General features: G+C 41.2%; 1 protein-coding gene across 27 annotated transcripts in view; it reads left to right on the top strand.

Annotated features, from left to right (window-relative positions):
- The window catches only part of CALD1 (caldesmon 1), a 237,455-nt gene that overhangs the window by 83,608 nt on the left and 127,294 nt on the right, over window positions 1–26,553 (top strand). For 26 of the 27 annotated variants that reach the window (XM_027822998.3, XM_043539537.1, XM_043539495.1 and 23 more), the window contains one exon: window positions 12,986–13,091. The gene's annotated coding sequence lies outside the window, so the exon portion shown is untranslated. Of the gene's footprint in view, window positions 1–7,791; window positions 7,871–12,985; window positions 13,092–26,553 lie in introns of those variants that run through there. The other variant, XM_043539458.1, reaches the window with a different exon arrangement.

The raw sequence follows: 26,553 nt of genomic DNA, 5'->3' as shown, positions 1-26,553 counted from the left end.
AGAGACAGGATCCAGGATGTTCAGCACCAAAGCACAGACCTCTGTCTCTTGAGCTTAAAGCATTACTGCATTAGCTAACAGTGGTAATAGATTCTTATCCATTACGTGGATCAGCCAAGGAGGACATGGTCAGTTTAGCCATCATGTTACATAACCAGGTGAACTTCTTTACAGCCAGGTTTCCAGTTGGAACATAAAGTCTGAATGTATTAAATGGGCATGTTGTTTCCATTATGTGGCTTCATGTATTGTATACTGGGAGAAATTAGGTATATTGGCACTGGAGAGTCAGTTTATTTTTGTATGCTTGTATATTTTAAGTAAGTACCAAGGACAGCCCAATAATGGAAATAAATAACAAAAATATTAACTACCCAATAGCAAAGTCAGTTTTCATGGATTAAAGTTGCTGAATTGGAATGGATGTCCACATGCCACTTTGAGGGGCACACTAGAAAGGCATAGATTAATAAATAAATATCACAGAGGAGTTGATTTAAACAAATGGCACTAGGGCACAAGGTTAATAAACTAGCCCAGAGTGTCGTCAACTATTTGAGTTGTCAGCAGTCAACATCAACTAGTTTCCCATGGGAAAAAGCGAAGTATCAAAAGGCTGTAAACAGCTTTTCCTTTTTTGTGTGCACCAGACAAAAATGGAACATGTGGATATTTTTAATACTTTGAAAGTCACACTCGGGTAGGCACTCAATTGTGTTTTCACTAGCAGGACAGCACTTCACTATGTCCTGTGATATGAAAGACAAAAGTGCTATCGTCATTCATTACACAACAAGTGGAGACCTCCAGCAAGTCAAAACACAGGGATGCCACCAGAATATTCCTCAGTGATGTGACTGCTCTACTGTATGAAAGACTTATAGAACTTTTTGATGGTAACTTTGTCACAGCTCCTTCCGCCCAACCAGGGTTCTCCTTATCCCCCATTTCCATTTTAAACCTCAGCTGAGTTTCCTTCTCCTCCCTTACAACTGTATTTAACCCCACCTATTGTCCACAGAAAGTGTACCTCCTTTGTGACAGGTAAACAATGCAATATGCCTCCAGAAGCTGTTACCACCTTTATATCAAGCCACACTCACTCCTCCCCAAATCCTAAATGGAAGCAAAAAGTGCTATTTAAACTGTAGTGGAATCTTGATTGGGAGATTAATTTGGGCAGTTCCCATTTTGATTTCTGTAGCCAGATGATCACTGCATGAGGAGTAAGTATTTGGTGCTTATTGTCTCCAGTCAGATCATTCCTTTTCCTCACTTTAGTTTAAAACAGTTATTTGCTTTCCTTCTAACCATGATTTGACCATCTAACAATGCTTTGAACTCTCTTTCACTCACGGAGGTAACAATTTTTATAAATCACCATCCTGGAGTCAAAACAAATCTATTGCTTTGTCTGCTGTGTGTGGTTTTTTGGTTCAAAAATGCAAAGTATGAGAAAATTCCTTCTGCAACCCCATCAGTGCTCTCTTTCCTTCATTGTTACATTGCCTCCAACAACAACACAATGCAATATGATGTAACGACCTGATTTTGCATTCTCACTGGAATCAGTAGGAAATATAAGTGGTGGAGGACTCTGGGATTGGACCCCTATTTTCTATATTGACTTTTATAAAAACTGTATCCCAAAACATTTTACTGAATTAAACCATACAGTTACCAAGTTAAATAATAAAGCAGATGAAGAGAGAAATTAACAGTTATACGCAAGGGAGAGAAGTCTTGATCTCAGATAAGATTTGAAATGAGATGATGAAAGTCAGTGAGGTTAAGAGTTAAAGTAAGGTTCTTCCAATAGGAAATTCATAGGAGAAGATTCTATGAAAGCACATAGATTCTAGCACCCAAGATTCTATGAGAGCACAGAAGACACGGGCTAAAAGCATGGAGGACAGAAGAGAGAGAAAAGGTTGATGGGGTTGACTTGAATATCTCCATTGGAGTGTATGAAAAACTTGTACCAAATCTCGAGGTCCTAAAGTTTTTTATACGCTCTTTACTCAAGCAAATGCCCATCGACTTCAGTTAACATTTATTCAATAAGGACTGAGTAGAAACTGAATAAAGACCTATACTTCCCAATTTGCCTAAAAGCAGGCAAATTGGGAAGTAAAGGTCCTTGTTCAGTTTCTGCTCAGTCCTTATTAAGTAAACATTAACTGAAGTCGATGGGTATTTGCAGTAAAGTTTATTCTCTACAGTGGACACTATTCATAGCCAGTGGTGAGAGAATCTTGCCCCAAGATTTGCCCAAAAGGAGCAATGTTGGCCTGAGAGGATCCTGCCAGATGAAACCTAAGGGCTTCTCTACACAGAGCAGCAATGTGCCCTACTGAGGTGCGATTTTTAAAAAAGTTCACTAATGTGCTGTACATTAATTGGTTCCAGTAGACCCTGCTGATGTGCATTAAAAGTTCCATAATGCACTTTTATGTAGTTCTATTTCAAACAATGTTAAAGTGCGCTAGGGAACTTTTAATACACTCTATCAAGGTTTACGTGGACCCATTAGTGTGCAGCACATTAGTGCACATTTTAAAAAATCACACCTCCGTTGTGCCAATTGCTGCTCTGTGTAGACAAGCCCTTAGTTAACATGGTGAGAGGGTCCTGATGAGACCATCAGCTGCACACATGCAATTCAAACTGAAGTTACTAGGGGTCCCACCTATATCGCTGGACAAGATGGTTAGATCCCAGCCGATGAAGAAATAATTAACAAAAGATTAAAAACAATAGTTAGACTATTAGAATGCTGTGTTGAATCAAAATATTCTCCTCATTCATGGGAGGAAATTAAAACAAATATAATTTTTCTATTAAAAATGTCATACATAAAATTAGATGGCTGTACAACACTGTGTACTAACCCAATTTTATGACCATGGGCTGTCTGCAAATCTGTAAATACTTGATAAGAATAAAGTAAAACAAAAACAAAACAAAAAAATCAATGGAATGCTAAGCAATCCCTTGGCAACAAAGTCAGTGTTTATTTTTAATTAAAAATAACATAGCTGGGTTGACTTCAGTTTTCCCAGCTGCTATTCTTCCATCATAACAGCTCTCTGGCCTGTTTTCCCTTGCTGATTTCTTTCATCATTTGCACTTAGCTTGTATGTGTTACATAGATTTTATGAAATATTTCATACCATTTGGTAACAGAGCTAACAATCCAAATGAGTAGCTTGGGCTCAGGCATCTCCAAATAGATCACTGCTGTTTCTCGTCAGATACTCACCGACAGTACATCAGCCTGTCCCTTCCATTTGAAAAGCGGTAGAGATGACATATAATTTTTCATATGAAGAATGTCCCCATTGCACATCATTTAATTTTATTCACATGGCCCATGAGTAACGAAGTATTGAAACTGTACCTTGAGTTTTCAAATGTGGTGTACTCCAGAAGGCTGGACTGATCTGATTTGGAAAAGTTCAGAGAGCTCTAAACACACAGGACATTTTTTGAGACTGCTGGGAAGTCTGAGTATTTAATTTACACGATCTACCATACTTGCAAACTATAAACTAGATATTCTTTCTTCCCCTTGCTGGCACCTGTTAGGTCACAAGCCATCTCAAAGGGATTGGGATAGAGAAGGCAGGACCTTGTCCCTTCTTATCAGCACTGGCTAACAGAGCTGGCCATCGTTGTAGCGGAGAACACACTGCCCCTCCCTAAAGTTCAGGCTCATTTTTGGCATGGACTGAGTTAAAGATTTAAGTGTTGATATTTAAGGTCCCTAAGTATCTTATTGACATTCTGGTGCTCTACATACATTCTCTGAAGCTAAAGAAAATTGTGGTTTTAGTGCTGGAAGCTTATAGGATCAGGGTTGGCAATGTCCAAGTAACAAGCCATTACCACATTCATATAGACTGAATGATTGGCAGTGGAGATGGAACCCAGGACCTCGCATCAAAATGACAAGTCTCTACTATTTGAGCTAAAAGAGAGCTCCATTAGCTGGAAGGAAGTAGCAAGTTGTTTTAGTCACTGGAACCAATTGCTAGAGGAAGACTTTTTGCTGTCTGCAACCTTCACACTTTAGATATACTAGAGACTTAGCCACTTTAAAAACAAGCCATTAGGATGATTCTTTCCAAATGAGTGAAGGTATCTGGGTATGTCGTACTGCTATTAATTATTTTGTGGAATTTTTGCTGCACTGTGACAACAGTCATCTTTGTAATACCATGGCACTTCTTCCTAGTTCCAACAGAAGTAGAAAGGCAAAGGCACATGAGCACGAAAAATAACTAAACTTAACAAATAATGTTAATCAAACTTTTTTAAGTCTCAAAAAAATCTATTCTGGGGGGAAAGATTTAGGTTAGTTCATATGTTATCTGGACCAATTCACTCATCCCTATTTGTACGCTCCCTGAAAATGGGGTTTAACAGGTAGAAAGGCTGACAGTCTGTTCACTGCAGCAGCACAGAAGATATCCTAGGATGATCTTCTCAGTCTGGACTAGACAGTTCTGCCTTTAGCAATGTTGCCAGCTGCTGGGATTTTATTGTGAATCAGGTATGTTACAGGCCTACTTGAGTCCCTCTAGTGGGCAGTCACCAGTCTGTTTTTATGGACTCAGTCTTTGGATCCTACTTGCTTCCAAGTCCACCGGTTCTGGGCAGCATCCAGACACTGCCTCTAGTTCTGCCCTCTTTGGCACACTCTTGGGTGCAGATCCTATACCTAGTACCCCTCCTTGGGATGTCGGACTGTACAGTCCAAGGGCCCTCAGTCCTGAAACCACTGCCAAACCGTCTGAGCTTCCCCACCATCTTATGCACCATCTCCCTCATGGGCACTCCCGTTTATAGTTTAATGTTTCAGAGACATGTAACAGTTAAAGCAAGGAACACACAGGCTTGCAAAGGAACTTCTTAACTATATACACACACCTTACTTTTAGACAGCATGGGAGAGATACGGATCTATGACAAAAAGACAAACACCTTCCCTCCCTCAGAGTCCCCACCAGTCCAGAGAATCTTTTGGGGTTTGGTCAGTGTCATTCAGGGAGGCCAGGTCCATTTGGCCCCCCACGCCTCTTGCTCAGTCTTCTGGTTCTAGCAATGCTCAAGAACAGGTCTCTTTTAAAAACAGACTTTAAAACCCGCTTGTCAGGTGGTCAGCTGGAGAAACACCACAGCTGTTCAAGTCATATGCTCCTGCTGGGGAGGATTCCAGAACCCCCTTTGTCCACAAACAGGTTTCTGTGATGGAACCCAACTCCTGAGGCAAAAGGCCACGCTGGAAGGGACCCCATTGTTCAAGCGGGTAAGAGCCATTCACTGCTGATGGCTCCTTGCTTGCCTTGTTTCAGTTTCCTGGGCATAGCCTGTTTTCTGCTGCAAAATGGAAACTGTAATCTACATTAGAAGTTACAATCATGGACAGTGTTGATGAAGTGAAATGGAATTCATAATTGGACACAGGCATGTTCCCTAAATGGCCACATTTCTGCCCTGTCTGAAGATGAACAGAGAAAGGGGAACTCCTCCAGTACCTTAGGGAAGTTATAACACTGACTGATGAGATACAGCAGCTCTATTACTCTTTATTGATTTAAACATCATATATTGTATACTAAACATTCACCTAGCCAAACTGACATACAGTATTCAGAAAATGTGACAGAGCCACTTCAAATCTGTCACATCTTTCCCATTTAGATCACACTGGATGGGTACACATGGGGACTTTTCCTCTGCCTGCTCTGTCACCCTAAAACCTCTGGGTTTGAAATGTTGACCTGAGCCAGCCACTCCTTCCTCTCTTTGATCTGCTAGGGAAAGAGGAGGGCAGTCATACTACATCCCTTTATGTGTCAGCTATCCTGGCTGTGCATTAGGACCTCCCTGCCCCACCATTGGATGGTATAAAGAGCACCCCATTGATCAGATTGGGTGGTCAGAGTAGACTTGGTTCCCTCCAAGGATGATCTTAACCTTACAGTTTCTCCTGGACTCCACTTACCTGCCATCAGGTGGGGAAGGGATTTGCCCACCCCTTTCCCCCCTGGCTTTGGCATGCGTTCCTAGGGTATTAGACCCCACCTATGGGATGTGTGTACCTGAGGAGGGCATTTCTCTTCCCAGGTGAGAGTCTTTAAATTTTCCCCCAAGTTGAGCCAAATTCCTCTATCTGACCCCCTTCCTTTTGGAAGGGGTGTGGTTTCCCTCGTGGAAAAATTAAACTTTTCATAAAAACATGAGCACCCCCAAACTGAAAACAGACTGGTGTTTAAAACAAAAACTGCTGGGGGGGGAAAAATTGCCTGAAAACCAAAATATTTAAGTTTTCTAATGAAAGAATGAATTTTTTGAGGAAAGCAGACACTTTGTGTATACATTTTCATTTTCTCAAAAACCTAATTTTTCACTGAAAAAAGGTTTAGATGGAAAATTTTCAGCCAGACCATTTGAGCTTTGCTTTTAAAAAAACACAAAACCAAACAAACAAACCCTCACGATTTTTAAACCAAGCTCTGATTTTTTGAGGGGGGTCAACTCATGATTTTTGAACACTTGGATTTGCAAGTGTGTGTTGGTGAGCACTTCCTGACGCATAAATGAGGAATGCACAGTCCTGCTCTCTATTAACAGAGCTGTGCAAAAAGTTTATAATGAAATTTAAAACCACATAAAACTTGGCTCTGACAGGTATCATTAGAAAATTGAAACAGACCTTAATTTTTACTCACCCTGAGTTTCCTCTTACTCAGTCCTAATTCACGATGAGTTCAGAGGGGGTTTAGTCTGAGCTGGAATTTTAAGGATTTGGTACCTTCCAAGTAAATCTGGATCAGTTTAAAGTTTTGCACCAAAACCATGGAAATGAATGTGAAGAGTTGAAATCTGGTGATTTTGGCCATGTCTCACTAAGAAAGTGTGATTTAGTTTAAATTGGAAGCTAAAATAAAAACCTCATTGGGTGCAAACCTAAAATTGCCCTGTGTCTCAGAATGTAGAAGTGGAACCAGATCCACAACTCTGCAGAGTTTGGGAGCATTCAGACCTGAGGTTTCACTCTCACTCATTATGGTGATGACACAGGGGACTAACAATGAAGATCCAGATCCAAACTTCCCCGAAGTTTGAGGCTGTTCTTGTCTGGGGTTTTCCTTCAGGCCCATGTCTAGTGAAAAACCCATGTGAAATGAAACCATAGGAAAGGTTCACAAAAAACCTCTGCTGGGTGAAATCCTTCATTTTCACATGGTTCTCTATGCTAGCCCCTTTTTATTTTCATTGAAGCTGTGAACAGCAGGATCTACAACTAGTAACTTTTAATGGTGGCACTACAATTGTCAGTCACACAGTTCTTGGAAGCATGTTCATTTAATTATTCCTTAAAAGGATATAGCTTGCCAAACATTAATTCATGTTTGTTGCAGCTTCCACCCCCACCCGCTCCAGTGTCGGCTTTGTTTCCATGTCTAATGACCAAGTTTTAAAACAGAAGAAAAATCACAGCCTCAGAAGAGACATTGCTAATGTTTTTACTGCTACTGACTCATCATCTTTCAGTTGCATCCGTTTTCTCATTTTGAGTAGATTCTATTATCTGCTAATGCAGATGATTTTAACTTCTGCCAAATAATTCTTTGAATCAGTTTCCATTTGCCTCCTGTTCAAATGACCATATCTTGCCTCATTATGCACTAATTCTTTACGGGTATTAATATTTGGATCACAGCTACGAGCATTCCTAAATCTTTTCCAAAAGGGACAATGAACTCCACATCCTGCTATCATTAATGCAGTCGGCAGCCGATCGTTTGGAAGGTTTGCAGTTAGCCAGCAGACTGAATATCTGGGAGATGCAGCTTTGCAAGTAATTTAGGATTTTTTTATTAGCCGTAAAAGGGTTTGCTCCAATAGGGTATTTAATTGGAGACAAGGCTTTATCTACTGCCAAAGTTGTACAAGAGCTTATGTTCAATTTACAGCTCTGCAGAGAGAAACATGGCATGTTTTGACTTTTAATTTAAAAATGTTTATCCTTTCAGGTCCCAATCTGAGAGGGAAATTCCTTCTCTTGTTGGCTCTTCCTTACAGCACATGTTGCTGCTTTGCTAAGAAGATATCATTTCACAGAAACACACGGCTGCTCTGGAATATGCTTGGCCTGACCTTGCTCCCACTGAAGTCAAAGGGAGCTTGAACATTGACTTCCGTCAGAGCATCAGCCCTGCACTGACCCTGCTCGGGGCAGGTGTGGAGCATTGCACGTAGAAAGTAGCCTGGGGTATAAAGTGAGCAAGATGGAAGGAGCAGGGGATGATGAACTTGTATTAATGTGAGTGTTGTTGTGTGATTACAAAATGGCTTCTGCTAAGTAGCAGGAATAAGGTCAAAGAAGGAAACAAGTGCCTAATTTGCATGCCGAGGATTCCAGCCCATGTCCACTCAGGCAGCCCTATGTGTCACCCTTTTGTGTGCCTGCTTGTAACGAAGGACTTGTAACTTACTTCTGCTCAGTGTGGTGGACTATACCTAGCGCTTAATCTTACAGGAGTGGCTGTGCTTCTTAGTCTCTGGACACAGCCGGCTTGTCCTCCTTGCACCATGCAAGGGCTTGTAGGCTCAGGTGTAATCATCACATCAGTGATGCTCATTTCTACTGGGAAATCCTGCCTCTGCAGCCCCTGTCAGTGTGGAGGGCCTTATCTGCAAAGGAATTGGGGTCAGCCTGCTGCAGAGATCAGGAGGCTATTGGAGAATCTGTGTGGGTAGTGCAGACTCCTGTACACTGTGGAGCCATGCCCAGTTCCAGAGGATCATTATGCATGCTGCCACGTCCAGGGAACTGAGAGCAGGGCAGAAGTAGGTACACCACTGGGTGGGTGAGCATGCAAGCCATTAAGCAGCTACTCCAGCCTTGAGTCTCCAAGGAGAGACTGTTGGGGAAGGATTTCTTTTCTCTTTACTTGTGAGGAGATCCCCAGCACACACAGTAGATGCTTAGGCAAAGGCTTTGGGCACTGAGAATACTGTGCTTTTCCCCTCCTCTCTCTCTCCACTTCCAGCTCCTGAATACAGCTGGAGCATCATGAGGATGATCAATGAGTTCCATTTGGCAGTCTGTGTGGCCTCACAAGGTGTAGTTCATACACGAAATACCACTGGGTGGAATGGTTCCTTCCTACCCCCCAAATTCCCATAAGGCATGAATAAGTGTTGATATTTTTCTGCATCATTAAATTCCTCTTCAGACCAACTCTCCCAGAAAGACGAAGCTCCATTGAATGGGCTGAGCTACTCCATAACCCTGGTGAACTAACAGTGATAAATAAACACGTACATTTTTGAGGGGTGGGGGAGTATTTCACTGAAGTCCTGTGGGCTGTGTCCTAATAATTATAGGACCACAGTAAAAGACCTGTGCTTCAGCTGTGGTTGAGATGGCACTTTGACTCTAGCCCCTTGCTTCCCTCACTTGTGAAGTTCTCAGAAAATGAGCTTTTGATCTGAAAGTTCTCATGTTTTGTCTCACACATTTTCTACTGAGATTGTAAGTTCTTTGGGGCTGGGGACTGCCTTTTGGTTCTATGTTTGTAGAGCACCTGGTCCGTGATTGGGGCTGCTAGGAGCTACTGCAATACAATAATACAGAAATTTAGATAATTAAAGTAGCTGAAGCAATTTTGTCTGAATGCAGGCAAAAAGCTTTAAGAAATATGAGCCTGCTTCAGCAAAGCACTTGAGCATGTTTCTTAAGCTTTTCCCTGTTCAGCAAACCACTCAAGCACGTGCCTAAGTTGAAGTCAATGAGACTTAAGCGTGTGCTTAAAATTAAGCATGTGCTTAGTTCAAAAGGTGTCTAGCAGTGTTATTTATTTGATGTTCATCTTTGCATCTTAATAAACTGTTTGTAAGTGGTAAGATGAACAGTGAAAGAGACTTGCTTTAAACAAAACCTAGATTGCATGAAAAACAAACTGCACAGACACCTGTTTGGGTAACACTGGATGAGGACTGTGCTGCCCATATCCCTCTTTTCTATCAGCAACTCTTATTTGCCAGACATTATAATTAAAGGCTTCCTTTGTTGAAAATGATTGAACGTGTGAGGAAATCTTGGAATGCTTTATTTAAACCCTCCCTCAGTAATGTCTTCCTATGTAAATAAACTACATGGCAATCCAGCCATAAAAACTGAAGGAAAAAAGAAATCTGGAAGAACTGAATAAACAAAGAAATACTTTACCTAGACTGGTTATTTAAAGATGGTTTCCTGCTTCCAGTCTCACAACTCAGTGAAAAAAATGAATTTGCAAGAAAGCCAACACTGGCAGCACTACTGTTGAAGATTAAAAATTTACAGGCAAAGATGTCCAGCCTTAACTGGAATGAGCTCCCAACTCAACAGCCACTCTCCAGTTTTTGTTTGTTTGTTTGTTTTTTGTGATCCAAAGTAACAGTCTCCCATTCTGATCTCACTGGCATAAAACTGTTGAAGTCAATGGAGTTTCACCATCCTAAAAACAGAGTAACTGAGAGCAGAATCAAACACTCAGGGTCCAATTCTTAGCTGCTTTAAATGGGCATAGCTCTATTGGGCTGGCAATTAAATGACTGGAATGGGACTCGGGAGACCTTCCCAGCTCTGCCACTCTCCTGCTCGGTGACCCTGGGCAAGGCACGTCGCCTCTTTGTGCCTCAGTTTCCCCATCTGTAAAATGAGGATAATGATACTGGCCTCCTTGGTGAGACACTTTGAGAGCTGCTGATGAAAAGTGCTGAAGTACAGCTATTATTTTTGAAATCAATGAAGCTGTGCTGTGTTACATCAGCTGAGAATCTGGCCCGCTGTGAGCCTGATTGTGATCTCAGTTACTTTGGTTTAGCAATGCTGTAACTCCTTTGCATAAATGAGATCAGAATTTGAGCCTCATACTTTGGATCAGTGAATCAAAGGAACTGGAGGGTGACACCAATTTAGCTGAGATGATGACAGTATGGCCAAAACATAGCAATATGTAGTAGAGAAGGGTCTAAGCCATGAAGTTTGGATTCCAACCCAGTTCTGAACTTTCCTCAGATTCAGGATGTATGGATGGGAGAACATTTTTATAACTGTCTGACATTAATGTCAATGTCAATAAAATGTCTGACATTCAGTTGAACTTCATTCAGCAAAAGTCATTTTCAGGATGGAGTGAACACCAAGCAGAATGGCAAGACCGGGTTCTGTGACTTGAATATTGCTAAGGGTGTGGGAAGGAGAAGGGAACTACTTCATGGCATTGTCCCCATATTTAAAAACGTTGAGAAGAGATTGGAAGGAAAATAGGTATGGCTGGAAGGAGAAAGTTCCCTATAGACCCAGAAACCTTTGTACTCCATGATCTGAACCTTGTCAAGAGTCCAAGGAATTGTTGTAAGTAGTTCCTGGTGAGGGGTTCTGCAGTGGCCAAGTTGTGCATACTGTGAAATTCGAAATAGGCAAATAAATTCACCATTTCAGAGTGGTATACAAGTGTGAGTGAGCTCAGTACCTTGGAAAGGATTACCTTGGGTACATGAGGCAGGGTTCTGCCGAGAGAGATGGGCCTGATGCACTTCTCACTCCAGGGTAAGTCCGCAGTAATTACACTGAAGCAAAAAATTTGAATCAGGTCCCGGGTCCCTCTCCTTAGATCTTGGTTGAGGTGATTAAGGGTGTCCTTATTCAGGTACACTTTGATGTTCTGTATATCTAGTAATCTTTATTATACTACAAGTAGAGATGAGCGTGAACTAAAAGCCTGAAAGAGGATGCTCCTTACTTTGTGGAAATTCAGTTCTCAGTTTTGCATCTGACCTCAGCCTCTATAATGGGTTGAATCAAAACTCTGTGTCTGACCATCCCCATGCTTCAGGCAACATGAATCAAAAACACGAGTCTGTAAAGTCTAAGGACCAGATTATGAAACTTTTACTCAACTTGGTGAGCAGTAATTCACATGTAGAGCCCCAGGAAGTTACTTTCTGTGAGTAACTGCCTACTAGCATAAGTAAAGTTTCCACAGTCTAGCACTAAAAGAGTAACAAAGATTAATAAACAGTGGTAACTCTAAATTATACATTTATTTAGTGCATTGCATGGGTCCTGGGATGTTGTTCTGCATATGGAGGTGCATGATTCTTAAGAGAATAGTCCAGGCTCTCTGAAGGTGCACAGTATCATTTAACATGACAGTTTTCTATGATGTCACAGGAGTGGCAGGTTGCTTATGTCCACAGCATTCAAGGAGGGAATGCAGATGGAAGTCAGTGTATAGCAGACATACATCTATGGTGAATCTAGGAGTCTTACACACTGATAGAAATGCAAGATGGAAAATTATTTTTGTGGGAGATTTTCAAAGGCAGAAAGGGGAGTTAGGTGCCCAAATGCCATTGACTTTCAGTAGGCGTTGGGTGCTTGTCTCTCTTTTGTGGCTTTGAACATCTTCCCTAGGTCATTTTCTCTATCTCCCTTTGTCAGTACAGGATTGTTCCCTACCGTAGGTTCTCCAGCTTTGCTCTGTTCAGTTTTAAATTATTCAAATGAAGAGCTCCTGCCACCACCCTGGAAGACTAATCTACTGTTTTAATAGAGATCATTGTTATTGCATGTTTCCTGATATCCATTGTAAGTTCCCCCTGGCTCCTTTAGTTGTAGTTACAGCCTCTGGGATTACCCTAAACAGTTGTCCTCTTTATATTAAGAGTTCATCTCAATTGTTCTGTTGTCAGTGGCATTCATGTTGTTAGAGTCTAGCTGAATGTTGATAATAGATGCTTTTGTCTGTCATTTTTGGAATGTTTTGCTGTATTTTCTATATTTTTAAAATCTCAATAGTGCTTTCTACTAAGAATAGTTCTCTGAACAGAAAAAGTATTCCTTGAAAAAGCATTTTGTGTGCATTATCATAAAATCATCATCACTAAACATTTCTCTGCAACTCTTATTTCTTTACAGTGATCACACACAGTGTTCCAGAGACATCATTCCAAATTCATTCCTTAGCGCTCAGCAGCTGCTGTGTGATTGACAGGCCCAGAAGCGTGCATCTGATTGCTTTCATGTGAGTATGATTAAAGTGACTACCTTTGAATTCCTTGCCAATGGCAGCTGCACTGTTTTTGGCGTGCTGCCTTAGCGACTGATCCAAAGCCCATTGGAGTCAGTAGATAACTCCCTTTGACCTCAATGGGCATTGGATCAGGCCTTGAATTTGTATATTTTTGGAGACACTACAGTAGACTACTTTCTGCATTGTGGTTTATTGGTGATGTAGTAGAGATGTAAAGGATTGTATGAACTACTTGAATTTTGCAATAATTACTTCTTGGGGATGTGGAAAATGTTCTCAAAGCTGTACGTATTTCTTCATTTGATCTTAGCAGTGTTTTCTTGTGTCTTTTTGGTGTTCTAAAATTTCTGCTTCCTGAATCTGCTATTAATACTAAATCATATTAAGTTATGTGAATAAGATTTGTGGTTGTGATGTTAGACTCCTGTTTCTTTTGCTCTTTACTCAACAAACGAACTATGAAGGAACCACACAGGCTGTGGGGTTCAAATAACCATGTCTGCTAAATAAACACAATATGCAAAGCTGAGCTACATATACACACTGGTGTCCTGGTTGGCTTCTGGAACCCAGAACCCAGTGAACACTGCTAGAGGGCTCACAAACTTTCTGAAGAGATAGTTTCCAGTTTCTGTGTACTATAACCCTGAAATATTTTCAAACAGAAATTCAGGCTGGATATGTACTGCAGACTGGTATTGTATTATACTTGACATTAATGCAGTGAGAACTTCTTTTTAAACAAGTTCCTTTATTCTTAAATTTGCATCCATGTAACAACTCCAACTCAGAGCCTGCTTTAATTGCTGCAGCAGCTTTCTATCCTGATCAGTTTTCAGAGCCTTCATTGTTATGTGAAGTGCTTAGCTGCATTTTAGGTGCCTAAATCCCTTTAACAATCTGACCCAAGGAGATTAAGACCCAGATTTTCAAATGCTCAGTACCCACAGATAAGGCAAGATTGTCAGTGTCCTGAGCTCTTTTGAAAAAAACCCCCCAAAACCCTAAAAACAAGCAAGCAAGAATAACAGTAACACAAAAACAAACAAAAGGCTGTTTTCATGTTCAGTTTTGGTTGTAGAAAACCTGAATATTTTGACATAAATAGACATATTTCTTGAGAATTTATATTTTGTTGAAAAAGCCATTTTACATTGGAAAAAAACATTTCCATGCAAAATTGGTGATTAGCTCTTTTATTGACTCTTTGAAGTTGAAGACTACACCATTTACATTTGGAAGGATATGGATAATTTTCTTTAGATCTGCAATAAGGTATTGCACTTAAAATATGACCCCAGTGTCAGGAGGTATTAATGGACTCCAAATGGATAGATCCTATATATACAATGTCGTTAACAACAATTGACATTTACCACTCACTACACAGTGTTATCCACAGTTATTTTCTTTACTTAGACTAGACAATAATTGCAGTATCTGTGACACCAGTTAGTAGTAACTTCTGGTAAACATAAATGTGTTAATGGGTTCACTGTAGAAGCAAACAAGTGTATTTTTTAGATCTGCTAGAATGAGTTTATCCTTGCAAGAAAACAATTTAGAGGTGCCGATGGGCCAATGTCATCATTGGTGTAACTGCAATGACTTCAGGGAAGTTTCACCAGGGATGATGTTGTCTCATTACAGGCCTAATCCAAAGTCTATTGAAGTCAATGCGAGCAAAGCTAAAGGTGAATCAGGGGCAGGAGGATCGTGCTCGCACTGCCCTGTGTTATGGGAATTCTGGGCTGCATAGCAGCCGTAGGCAGCCCAGGGAAGGCTGCTGTCAGTTGGAGCATTCTCTGAGTCTATCTGCCTTACAGAAGTGGTCACTGAAGCCCCCAAAGCACTCCAATCTGGGCAGTACACAATCTGGCCAGAGCCATCTTTGTCCCCTCTCCCCTGGGCTGACCTGATGTGCTGCATTTCATAGGAGACACAGCACCAAATCTATCTCCATTTCTTCAAAACAGGATGATCTGGAAATTCTGGCTCACCCCCAGAAACTGGTTCTTCAGCAGAATGAGCTTCCCCATAGAATCTGGGACTTTGTGTGAATGCTAGCCTGCACCAGTGCCATATAAAAGTTCTTTGTTACAGTCTAGCCTCTGGTGGTGTTTTGTGTTGCGTGACATTTTTGGAGAGGTGCGAGTGTAAGTGCGGTTGGAGTTTTGTTTAGTTTAATACCAGACAGGCTCGTTCAGGAAGTGATATCATTCATCCTGACGCAGTTTGTAGTCCCATGAAAATGTGATGACTGCCTTTCACTGGTCACTCAGCCTGATTAGTGGTGTTACTCTGCTGCTAGGAAAGGTTTTACTAGCTGCATTAATGAAACACGGAGCTAACGGGCAGCTGAAACAAAGAAAACTAGTATGTTAATTGCAGAAAGTAATGCATCACTTAAGGATGACCCTAAACAATCAAACCGGCTGTGACTTGCCCAAAATTTGAGGTGAGAAACATTCTTTATTTTTTTAATTCAGGAATCACACCACCTAGGAATTGTGAAATTGACACCGAGTAATTGCCAAGAAATCTGCTTCTGATAAAATTGTTTGCAAGACAAAGTTTAAAAACAAAACTTTCTGAATAAGCATAGTGATCAGGTATAGGAGCAGGTTCACTGCTATGCTCCTCTGTCTTTGTGCTGCTCGTGTGATGCAAAAAGACTGGAAACTATTCATATCTTCCCAGCGGGTGCAGAGCAGATGTAGCTGGTAGGAGAGGAGGTGGCAGCTATCCTCAGCTGACAAACAGTCCCTTAGCTGTGCCAAACAGATATCAGCCAGAGCAGAAAAATGTATTCCGTAGTCTTTTAGGTGATATTAACTTTCTAAGGCAGGAAGGCCCAGAGATCCTCAAAGATACCCTTGAGGATCTGGGCAAAGTGTCATGTAAAAGTTAGACCCATGAATTGGGAGTTGGGATTCTTGGATTTTATTCCCCAGGTCTACTACTAACTCCTGATTTCTATTCCCTAGCTCTGTCATTATAACCTGTGACTTTAAAATTGAAATAACAGTACTTACCATTTGAACCTCACAGGGATGTTGTGATGCTTAAGCACTTAATGTTTCTGAAGCACTTTGAGATCCTTGGGCAATGCTATAGAAGTATTTATCCATCATCATCATCATCATCTGTAAAACGGCATTGGTAATATTTACCTAATGCACAGGATGGTTTGAGACTTCATAGGTGTTTTAAAAATATTTTAAGATCCCTGGCTGAAAGATGCTCTATGAATGTTCTGTAATTCTAGATTAGCTGGAAGCAGGAAGCACCAGAAACCTGAAAAAAAACCCCTCTTCTCAGGACACTTCCAACCCAGTTTTGTAGACCCAAGTGGTTTAGATTAGAAGATAGTACCCTTCAATATGCATGAGAACCTTTGGGTGTTTATCCAAACTTAGCATGATCTCTATATCTCTTGAAGTTCTCTATTTAACTGGTTTCCATTCACGGCCAGATTTTGCATCTCTTTCTCACATGAGTGAGAGCTGCCAGACCCAACATGTTAAAGTATTTGGGTCTAATTTCCTTGTACTTTAAGGTCCCTTTATACACTTCAGGCAGCGTAAAGGGGCCATAAAGTGAAAGTAAATTACATTTAGGTGTATAAATGAAACAGAGTGAAATTAGGCTTCCCTGAGTTACTTTAGCTCTGACCCTGAAAAACCTTTCAGAGTCTATGCAGGCAGTTCTTTGTTTTAGAAGAGCAGATCTCCCAAATTGCAAAAGATTACCTGAGGCAAATGACATTTGAGTGAAGATTCTTTTCCATCACACTTGGGATCCCTATATCTTTATTACAAGCTCCATTTACTTGTCAGACACCGTCAACATTGCTTGTTTGGTTTGACCGAAGGGGAAGGGTGAGAAACTTTAATTGCGACTTCTACATTGAAAAATAGAACAACAAATATTTATTATATGAAACATATAAAAGCATCACACTTGTTGGGTTTGGGTCTTTGAAAATATTTTGGGTAGGAAAAACTGTTATCCATCATCCAGCCTAATTCTGAAAGTCTGATACAAATTGAGACTGACTCTTATTGATGACCTGACACAAATTTGCTGTGACTTGGATACCAGCTGTTTCTCCAACAGGGTACAAAGGCACATAACTAGAATAGCATCTTTTGTGGAAAGTAGTGTTTCCCATTGTTAAATGTGTGAGCCTGAGGCAGAAAATTGCAGTCCTTAGTTATGTGGCATGTGCAGTCTAAAACATGTCTGTGGGGCTTTGGTGGTCTTTTTCCTGTTTGTTTTTTCCTCAAAGGTTATCCTACCTATTCTGAAGCCTACTTGCCTTTTTAGTAGTTTCATCAGTTAAAGACAAATCTAAATATCTTTTCTTTTTGCCTTGCATTAAAGCTGAAGATAACCTACTGATTATTTGTCTTTAGAAAGGTTTGTATGAATATTTGCTTTGGTTTCAATCCACTTAGGTTCAATCTTCAAATCTCACAATAAAACTCAGTTTTCCTTTAATTTGCTGAATTCCACCAGTCATTTTTGATTTTTTACTATATTGTTTCCATTTTAAATCTTCAGGCAAATGTGTATAAATAAAATAACCAAACTAAGTATAAATGTAACTGAATGAGAATTTGAAATGACCTCACCTCTGCAGCTTGCCTAAGAGATGATAAATGATAAAAAACTATGATAATGATAATAGTTACATGATAATAGTCTATGAAATGTGCAGGATGTTAATGTTAAGAATGGAGATAAATTATTTAAAGTGCTACATTGGGAGTAATAAAAAAGGTAAAATTTAGGCTGAATATCAGGAACATTCTTCCAGTGAAATCTTTTAGGACCAGTGGTACTTAAACTGGGGTCCATTGACCACAGAGAGCTGTCTGGTCACAAGTTGCTGGCTTTTCCTCCTTTATTTCCAGATGCTAAACTGCATTAAAAAATATCTAAAAAAGGGATACTTTGTAAAGGTTGATTTTCATAGGTGCTGCACATGTTCAGTGCCTCTTGGTATGAAGTGAAGGATATTGGTTCTTTCCTGTTTGTCAGTGTGGCGGGGTGGTCACCCTGCCCTGCCTCAAAGGGCTTAAAACAGCCCTAAGAGAGGGCTGTAGCCGGAGGAAAGCTAGGCTGATTGGGGGAAGTAGCCACAGCTGGGGCCATGCTACAATCAGGCCACAGCTGGCCCCATAAGAGGGCTGTTAGCCAGGAGCTGAGAGAGACACTCTCTCTAGCTACATGGAGAAAGGAGGACCTGGCTGCCTGGGAAGCTGAGGAGGGTACCTAGGGCAGAGCAGTGCTGCGGAAGGGCAGAGGGAGCGGGGGAGCTGCAGCCTAGCAGAGCCCCAGGCTGCAGGCCGAGGTAAAGCCCCACAAAAGGGTACTAAGGCTGCAGAGGAGCAGCCCAGACCTAGACAGGGGCAGCTGCTTCGACCCCACCTTGCCTATGATGAGTGGTACAGACTGCAGTCTGCCCCAGGGAGTGGGGGCTAGATGGTGACTGACAGTAGCCACTGGGGCAAGGGAGGGTTGGGAGTTCCCCTGGGAGGGGAGACCCAGACTGAGGGGGTACTGCCAGGGCGCAGAACCCTAATCTAGAAGGGCACTGGGGTCTGGGAGGGGCACAGGCCCAGCAGCAGGCGAGATGCTGACTGGCAGAGGGTGATCCTGGCTGACAAGAGCTAATTCCCTGGACAACCAGCAGGAGGCGCTGCAGCAGTGAGTTGTTGCCCTGTCACAATCAGTCATGCCTGTCAAGAAGAAAGCCTAGGCTGACAGCTCTAAAGTGGAGGTAGAGTGTCTTTGGTGCTGGAGGTGTCCTTTATTTCAGACAGATTTGTGATGTGAAGATTTGAAATATGATATATTGAGGTACGATAACTGGCAGGGGTGTCACAAAGATACTGCCAGTCCCTCTGCATGGAGCATGGAAGTCTCTGGAGAAGCATCTGTGTGGGATGGTATACTGGGGAAATCAAGCTCATACTGAAGTGTTGAGTATGTAGAAGAAAGATGAGGTATGGCTATAAGAGTGTATCAGGAATAGAGGTTGACACTGATCGTGAGAGAAGGGCAGAGTTAAGGTTGTGTGTAGAATTCTAACTTCTTCCTTTGAACTTCTTGGAGTATCACATTTTTAAAAAAATCAGATGCCAATAAGACTTCACAGTGTAACAATTATCTTTTTTATTCACTGCCAAAATTATAATGAAGCACAGAAGATTCCAATCACTCCTCATGAGTAGGCCTCCGCCATTTCTTCTGTAAACATTCAAACAGATGTTAGATAGTAAAATTGTAATGATGTGAAGTATTTATTTAAATCTGTTTTACCAGGAAAGTCTAAGTGGCTGAAGAACATCTTGTTTTCATGAATGTGCAGAGGGGGTATAACAAACAAACAAAGGTCTGCACACACAACTCAAAGAACAAAAGGTGATCAGAAGATGTTCCTCACACTTTGGCTAGCTTTCTGCTCTCATTTACATCAATACAAACCTGGAACAACTCCCAGAAGAGCAGAATTTGGCCCTTCCCTTTGTGCAGTTGAGGCTGGATATGCAAACTTGGTGATAGCAAGTGTTAGTTGTAGACACAATCAAAATAAAGATGTGCGTGTGGAGCTGCAGTATATAATTGGTTGATCTAATAGAGCAGCTATCTGTAGCAAAAAAAGTCACATCTCCACGTAGGTAGGGGTGGTGACAACTTCTAGAGAATTTTTAAGCAATAGGATTATTGTACACAAACGACCTAATGACAACTGTGCAGTGATAGGCTGTGTTAGCCCAGCTTACAAAAAGCTGTGTGGTTTCATAATCAGGAATTACATTGTAGCGCTCTGAGATGTGGTATCTAGGAGATCTCATCGCACCTTTCACAAGAGAAGAAATGGTAGCCCTCATATCCCAACCAAATTTAGTTGTTTGTTTTTATCATTTGGTCTACATAAACTCCCTCTAAATTTCCAAATGTATAAGGCATTTTTCTTCATTTACTGTTTTTTTTTAAACTGTTGCATAGTCTTGCTCTCTGCTGTAAAACAGCTGCCATTTCCACCCCAGAGGTAGCTGTATTTAAACGGTGAAATGATTGTCTCACTTTCTCCCCTCCATATAGGAGATAGTAGGAGCTCTATATGCTGTATTTGCTTTCACTGGTTCACTTGTCACCTGGATTACTTGGGGGCATTTACAGAAAGGCTGAAGTCAATTGAAATGGGAAGGGGGCACTCTCACCCCACCAGCCAAAGAGGAGGAGAAGTGTTGGATGGCATGGTTCACCCAGGCGTGAAAGAGGATGGGTAACTTTCTGCTTTTAAACAAAGGGGAGAAGCTGTCCCCTTAAATCCCTGTACTTTAACTCTTAGGTTTACACCCAGGAGAGGGCAGGTGATGCCACCACTCATACTAAATTGAGTAGTGGGGAAAGTGGGTGTGGAGGCAACAGCTATGGCCAGGTTTTGGTACTTTAGTGCAATCTAATGAATCACAGGACTGGAAGGGACCTCGAGAGGTCTTCTAATCCAGTCCCCTGCACTCAAGGCAGGACTAAATATTATCCAGACCATCCCTGACAGGTGTTTGTCTAACCTGCTTTTAAAAATCTCCAATGATTGAGGTTCCACAACCTCCCTAGGCAATTTATTCCAGTGCTTAACCACTGTGACAGTTGGGAAGTTTTTCTAATGTCCAACCTAAACCACCTTGCTGCAATTTAAGCCCATTGAATCATAGAATATCAGGGTTGGAAGGGACCTCAGGAGGTCATCTAGTTCAACCCCCTGCTCAAAGCAGGACCAATCCCCAATTTTTGCCCCAGATCCCAAATGGCCCCCTCAAGGATTGCTTCTTGTCCTATCCTCAGGTTACCAAGAACAATTTTTCTCCCTCCTCCTTGTAACAACCTTTTATGTACTTAAACTGTTATGTCCCCTCTTAGTCTTCTCTTCTCCAGGCTAAACAAACTCAATTTTTAAAATATCTTCCCTCATAGGTCATGTTGTCTAGATCTTTAATCATTTTTGTTGCTCTTCTCTGGACTTTCTCCAATTTCTCCACATCTTTCCTGAAATGTGGCATCCAGAACTGGACACAATACTCCAGTTGAGGCCTAATGAGCATGGAGTGGAGCAGAAAAATTACTTTGTCTTGCTTACAACATTCCTACTAATACATTCCAGAATGTTTGCTTTTTTGGTAACAGTGTTACCCTGTTGACTCATTTAGCTTGTGATCCACTATGACCCTGAGATCCCTTTTCTCAGTACTCCTTCCTAGGCAGTCATTTCCCATCTTGTATGTGTGCAACTGATTTTTCCTTCTTAAGTGGAGTACTTTGTAATCCTGTTTACTTCAGATCATTTGTCCAATGTGTCCTGTTTGTTTTGAATTTTAATTCTATCCTCCAAAGCACTTGCAACCCCTCCCAGTTTGGTATCTTCCACAAACTTAAGCGTACTCTCTATTCCATTATCTAAATCATTGATGAAGATATTGCACAGAACTGGACCCAGAGCTGATTCCAGCTTGACTGTGAACCACTGATAACTACTCTGGGAACAGTCTTCCAACCCCCCTTGTAGCAGCTCCATTTAGGTTGTATTTCCCTAGTTTGTTTATGAGAAGGTCATGTGAGACAGTATCAAAAGCCTTACTAAAGTCAAGATATACCACATCTATCACTTCTTCCCTATCCACATGGCTTGTTACCCTGTCAAAGAAAGCCATTAGATTGGTTGGACATAATTTGTTCTGGACAAATCCATGCTGACTGTTACTTATCCCTTTATTATCTTCTAGGTGTTTGCAAATTGATTGCTTAATTATTTGCTCCATTATCTTTCTGGGTGCTGAAGTTAAGCAGATTGGTCTGTAATTCCCTAGATAGTCCTTATTCCCCTTTTTATAGCTGGAGACTTATATTTGCCCCTTTTCCAGTCCTCTGGAATCTCTCCTGTCTGACTTTTCAAAGATAATTGCTAATGGCTCTGATATCTCATCTGTCAGCTCCTTCAGTATTCTAGGCAGTATTTCATCAGGCCCAGCTGACTTGAAGATATCTAATTTGTCTAACTTAACTTGTTCTAGCCTCTGAACCGATCTCATTTTCATTGAGATTTACTATGTCAGATGTCCAATCACTGCTAAACTTGTTGGTGAAAACTGAAACAAACGTCATTTAGCCTTTCTGCCATTTCTACATTTTTGTTTTTCCCTCTGGGGGAATATTCTCTGGGAGTAGTGGCTCATTCAAATATGATTGAGAGTTGGTCTTAGAAGACAGTGAGAGCATGGGACATCCATGAATTCCAGAGTGATGTGTCCAAGGGTTATAAAAAAAACAGTATCCCTCATGTCCAGCCGCTCAGTGACTCATGCCATATGCTAGTGCAGTATTCCTGCTGGCCCACTGTCTTGCAGTGCCTGCTGTTTTAAGATTATCAGTTTAGTGGATGCTAACCGTCCAGAAATATTCACTATGCCCAGCATCCCTCCTGGTGACTCCCAGCTGTTTTCTCACAACTCCCCTTCACACTCCTGCAAGCTCAAGTCCTAAGGACCAGATTCTGCATCCCTTCTTTAGGTTTGTAGAACCGTCATGTGTGAGTCATCCCAATCGTTTCAGAGAGACAACTCAGGGAGTAAGGCATTCAGCATGAGTAAAGATGGCAGAATATGACCCAAAGTGACTGAATACCAAGTGCTAGCTTCAAACAAATTTCATCGCACTGAGTAATAACCTACTCCTCAAGCAGTCCCATTGATAGCAAGGGTAAGGTACTATTCAGTGTGAGGAACACTGCTGGAATCTGGTGCAAAGAGAAGGCGCATCTCTCCCCCCCAAAGAACACATTCCAGCAAGAGTGAAGCTGAGATCTGTGCATCAAAGTAGGGCTACCTAGTAAGATAAAGCAGACTGTTTTTCCTATCAGTGTTAGTCCTATCAGAGGACTGTAAGCAACAGTCTGGTTTATAAGAGATAAGCATGCTCAAGTACCAACCAGACCTAACCTTGCTTACATTTTAAAGCCTTGCTTGAAGGGGCCAAAATCCCTCTACTTAAAAGACTTAATTTCCAAGCAGTATGAATTATACAAACCACGGCCTTACTACAGTGTACATATGTTTGTTCTTTAGTCTGTAAGAAGAGGATACAGAACAGGAGGTCATTTGACTTACAACCAGTAATTTTGTTTTTTGTAATGTTCCTTTTAACAAATGCAGTTTAAATGGATTTGTTTATATGGCTTGGGATTGGAAAGGCCCAAACTAACCAGATTTTACACAATGTGGCTTTCTTCCAAATTAATCTAAAATATTTTAATCCTTCTGGAGTTTCTTTATCCTCGGCATCTGTGTTATAGTGGAGACACATTTTTAACATTTCTTTGAGAAAATTACCTTTCTTTCCTTCCAACTGTACTTGGTGAGGTCAATGGAGCACTGTTATACTCTATTTAAACATCTGAGATTCATCACGTATCTGCAGACCAGAGAAGAGAATCATAAAAAAAAATTTAATGAATTGCAACTGTTAGCCAAACAACTGAGTCCCCAAACAGACATTGGGCATTAGAAATTAAAACAAAACTCCTGCAAAATATAGTTTTGACACTTCAGCTTTGTACTATGAAGAGTTAGACTCTACTAAAAGATGGTTAAAAGAGAGTGTAAGGCAGGGCCATCCTTAGGATTTATAATGGGGCCTTATGCAGTATTATTAAACTGGTGCCCCTATGCCCAACAGCCTAGGCTTGCATATGTATTTTAGATCAGGGTGGTCTTTTGAAGGATTTATTTAAACTATGTCTGAAGTTCCAAGCATTTGAGGCTAAAGATGAATACTCAGATTGTGCATCTAAAAATCTATGCAAGGATTTTTTTAGAGATGCAATTTTATAATCTTCAGCAACACACTAATGAAATTTTTAAAGAAAATTTTAAACTAAGGTCCTGTAGACTAACATGTTCTGAGTAATTACAGTAATGCACAACTGTTTGTCAGTAAATTCAGAAACTGACAGTATGTATCTGGGGGTTGGCAAATGCCTGTTAAATGGCTTCCTTACCACTTGAATTACTCTTTAACAGTTTCAGTGTTGTGCTAATAGGTCTGGCAGACTGGAAGGCTCTCACTTTTAAGTACTAGATCCCCCTCCAGAGGAAGACTCACCAGGCTGCAGCAGCCAGCTGTGGTGGGAGTCTGCAGGAAGTGTCAGAACAGGGATATGAAGTGGCGGGAGGGTGGACACTAAGACTCAGGGGTGCCCCAAATTTTCAGGTGCCCTATGCAGCCCTGTATGCTACCTATGCCTAAGGATAGCCCTGGTGTAAGGAAGCTTTGTGATCATGGAAACAACCTGACGAATTACTTATCCTCTTTTGGCCAAACCATGAAGGCCTTACTCATGGCAAGATTGTGACTTGGCCTGTGTGACTGCTATAAAGGGGAGTTAGAAGCCTACTTACCGCTGTTGGCCAGGCTGAGCCCAAGGAGGAGTCTGAGGAGGGGTTCTTACTTCCCTGTGAGGGCATGTAGTCTAAGTCACAAGCTAGCTCTAAACCTGAATAGCTCAGTATTTGGCTATGTGCTTGTATTTGTTTTTAGGGTTTGTTTTTTTTACTCTAGTGAGCAATTTATGGGACCAGAATTATTCTGCCACCCAGAAACTGAAATACCATGGAAAGGCCGGATCATGTGCTGCTTTAGCTTTATAGAAGCCTTCCTGAGTCATTATAAAAGCCAGTGATCTCCTACAGCTGCCAAATGTGTCACTTGAATGTCCATGGTGACTAGACAAGACTTTGGGTTTTTAAGGTCTCATTTAAAAGACTCGCTCCCACTATATGCAAGCTATATGGAACAAAGTTACTTTATCTGCTGCAGAAAAAGATGTAGCATCCCCTGTGATGGAGAAGAGATGGGACTCTGGTTTAATAAACAAAGGGTTCCATTTATAAATAGTTTGTAAGGGGTTTAAGATGCTGAATACATGTTTAATAAATGGTTTATTAATTGTTATTGAGGTCAAAAGGTTGTAATAACCATAGTTTATCTCTAATGTTCTGCTGGTGTCCTTATAGCCACATAGAACACATCACCCGTGTCTTAAAACAAGCTTATAACAGCTAGGAATAATTTATTAAACCTTTATAAAAACTTATAAATGGAATCTTAATATAAAGTACGACCAGGAATTGTTTACTGGCAGTGCTGGGCACCCAGACACTAGTTGCGGCTTGTAGATTGAGGAACGCAGTCTGTGCTAAGCAATCATGGCCTGACTACATTATAAATGCCTGATTCAATATTGATGAAATTCAGACCTCTGAATGGTTTCAGAGTAGCAGCCGTGTTAGTCTGTATCCGCAAAAAGAAGAGGAGGACTTGTGGCACCTGAGAGACTAAAATTTATTTGAGCATAAGCTTTTGTGAGCTACAGCTCACTTCATCGGATGCATGCAATAAATTTATTAGTCTCTAAGGTGCCACAAGTACTCTTCTTTTTGCAGACCTCTGAATGTAGCTTAAGACTGATCTTTAGATGGATCCCTCAGGCCTCCTCTTCCAGCTTCATTTAGTGGTCACATACTGTGGGCCAGATTCTGCTCAAGGTTGCATTGGTGTAAATTGAGAATAACTTTCATAACATTAGTAAACCCAAAACTGCCCATTCCTTCATCAGTAGGGAGTTTTGCCAGGAATGGGAACTTGTGCAACTATTCTGTGCAAAGGGATGCAAGAGTTAAGAGCTTTGGGGATGGAGGGGAGTATACATCATAGAGATCTCCACATAGAGATCTGCTCTTGGGAGTTTTGGGTGCAGGTGGGACATAAACAGGCCAGGGGGAAGGGCAGGGATGGAAAGTTTCCCTCTGTGCAGATCCTCCCATCCTCATTCCATTGTGTTTGTGTGGGTATGGAGGTGGGGTGAGAGCCATGTAAAGGGCTTCAGAGACTGTTTGCATAACCTCTGTGGAAGTTCTGTAGTTTTCAGTGAGGGAATGCCTTCTTCCATGAACCTGCCTTGTGCGTGGCTTGAGTACTCAGGCTAGGCACTGGGTTTGGGATTTGCCCGGAGTCTCTAAATAAAGAAAGCTTCATAATGCCACACAGCTGCCACTCAAGTTCATCTAAAGTTACTGTTGGTTTTGAAGCTGCTTTTTCAGGAGATGACATGCATTATATGACCTGATCTGAGAGTCAAAAATTCTATTCATGTCTGTATATTATGTTTATTGCATAGGACTGGCCCTTTAAAAAAAATCATTGGTATTTCTGCTATATCAGCTTAATCTCATGCAGCTTGACATCAGTGACACACCTATCAACCTGCCAAGGCCCAAATTTGGGACTCATTACGTGACAGATGCCAAATGAGGAATACTTCAACGTTATTCGTGCAAGAAATCTAAAATGTTACCTCAGTTTCAGGTGTGTGTTTCAGGGAATT

Source organism: Chelonia mydas, chromosome 1, assembly GCF_015237465.2.
Source record: "Chelonia mydas isolate rCheMyd1 chromosome 1, rCheMyd1.pri.v2, whole genome shotgun sequence".
Lineage (NCBI taxonomy): Eukaryota > Metazoa > Chordata > Testudines > Cheloniidae > Chelonia > Chelonia mydas.
The sequence above is the reverse complement of the archived record's forward strand: the minus strand, read 5'-3'. Positions and strand labels throughout refer to the sequence as shown.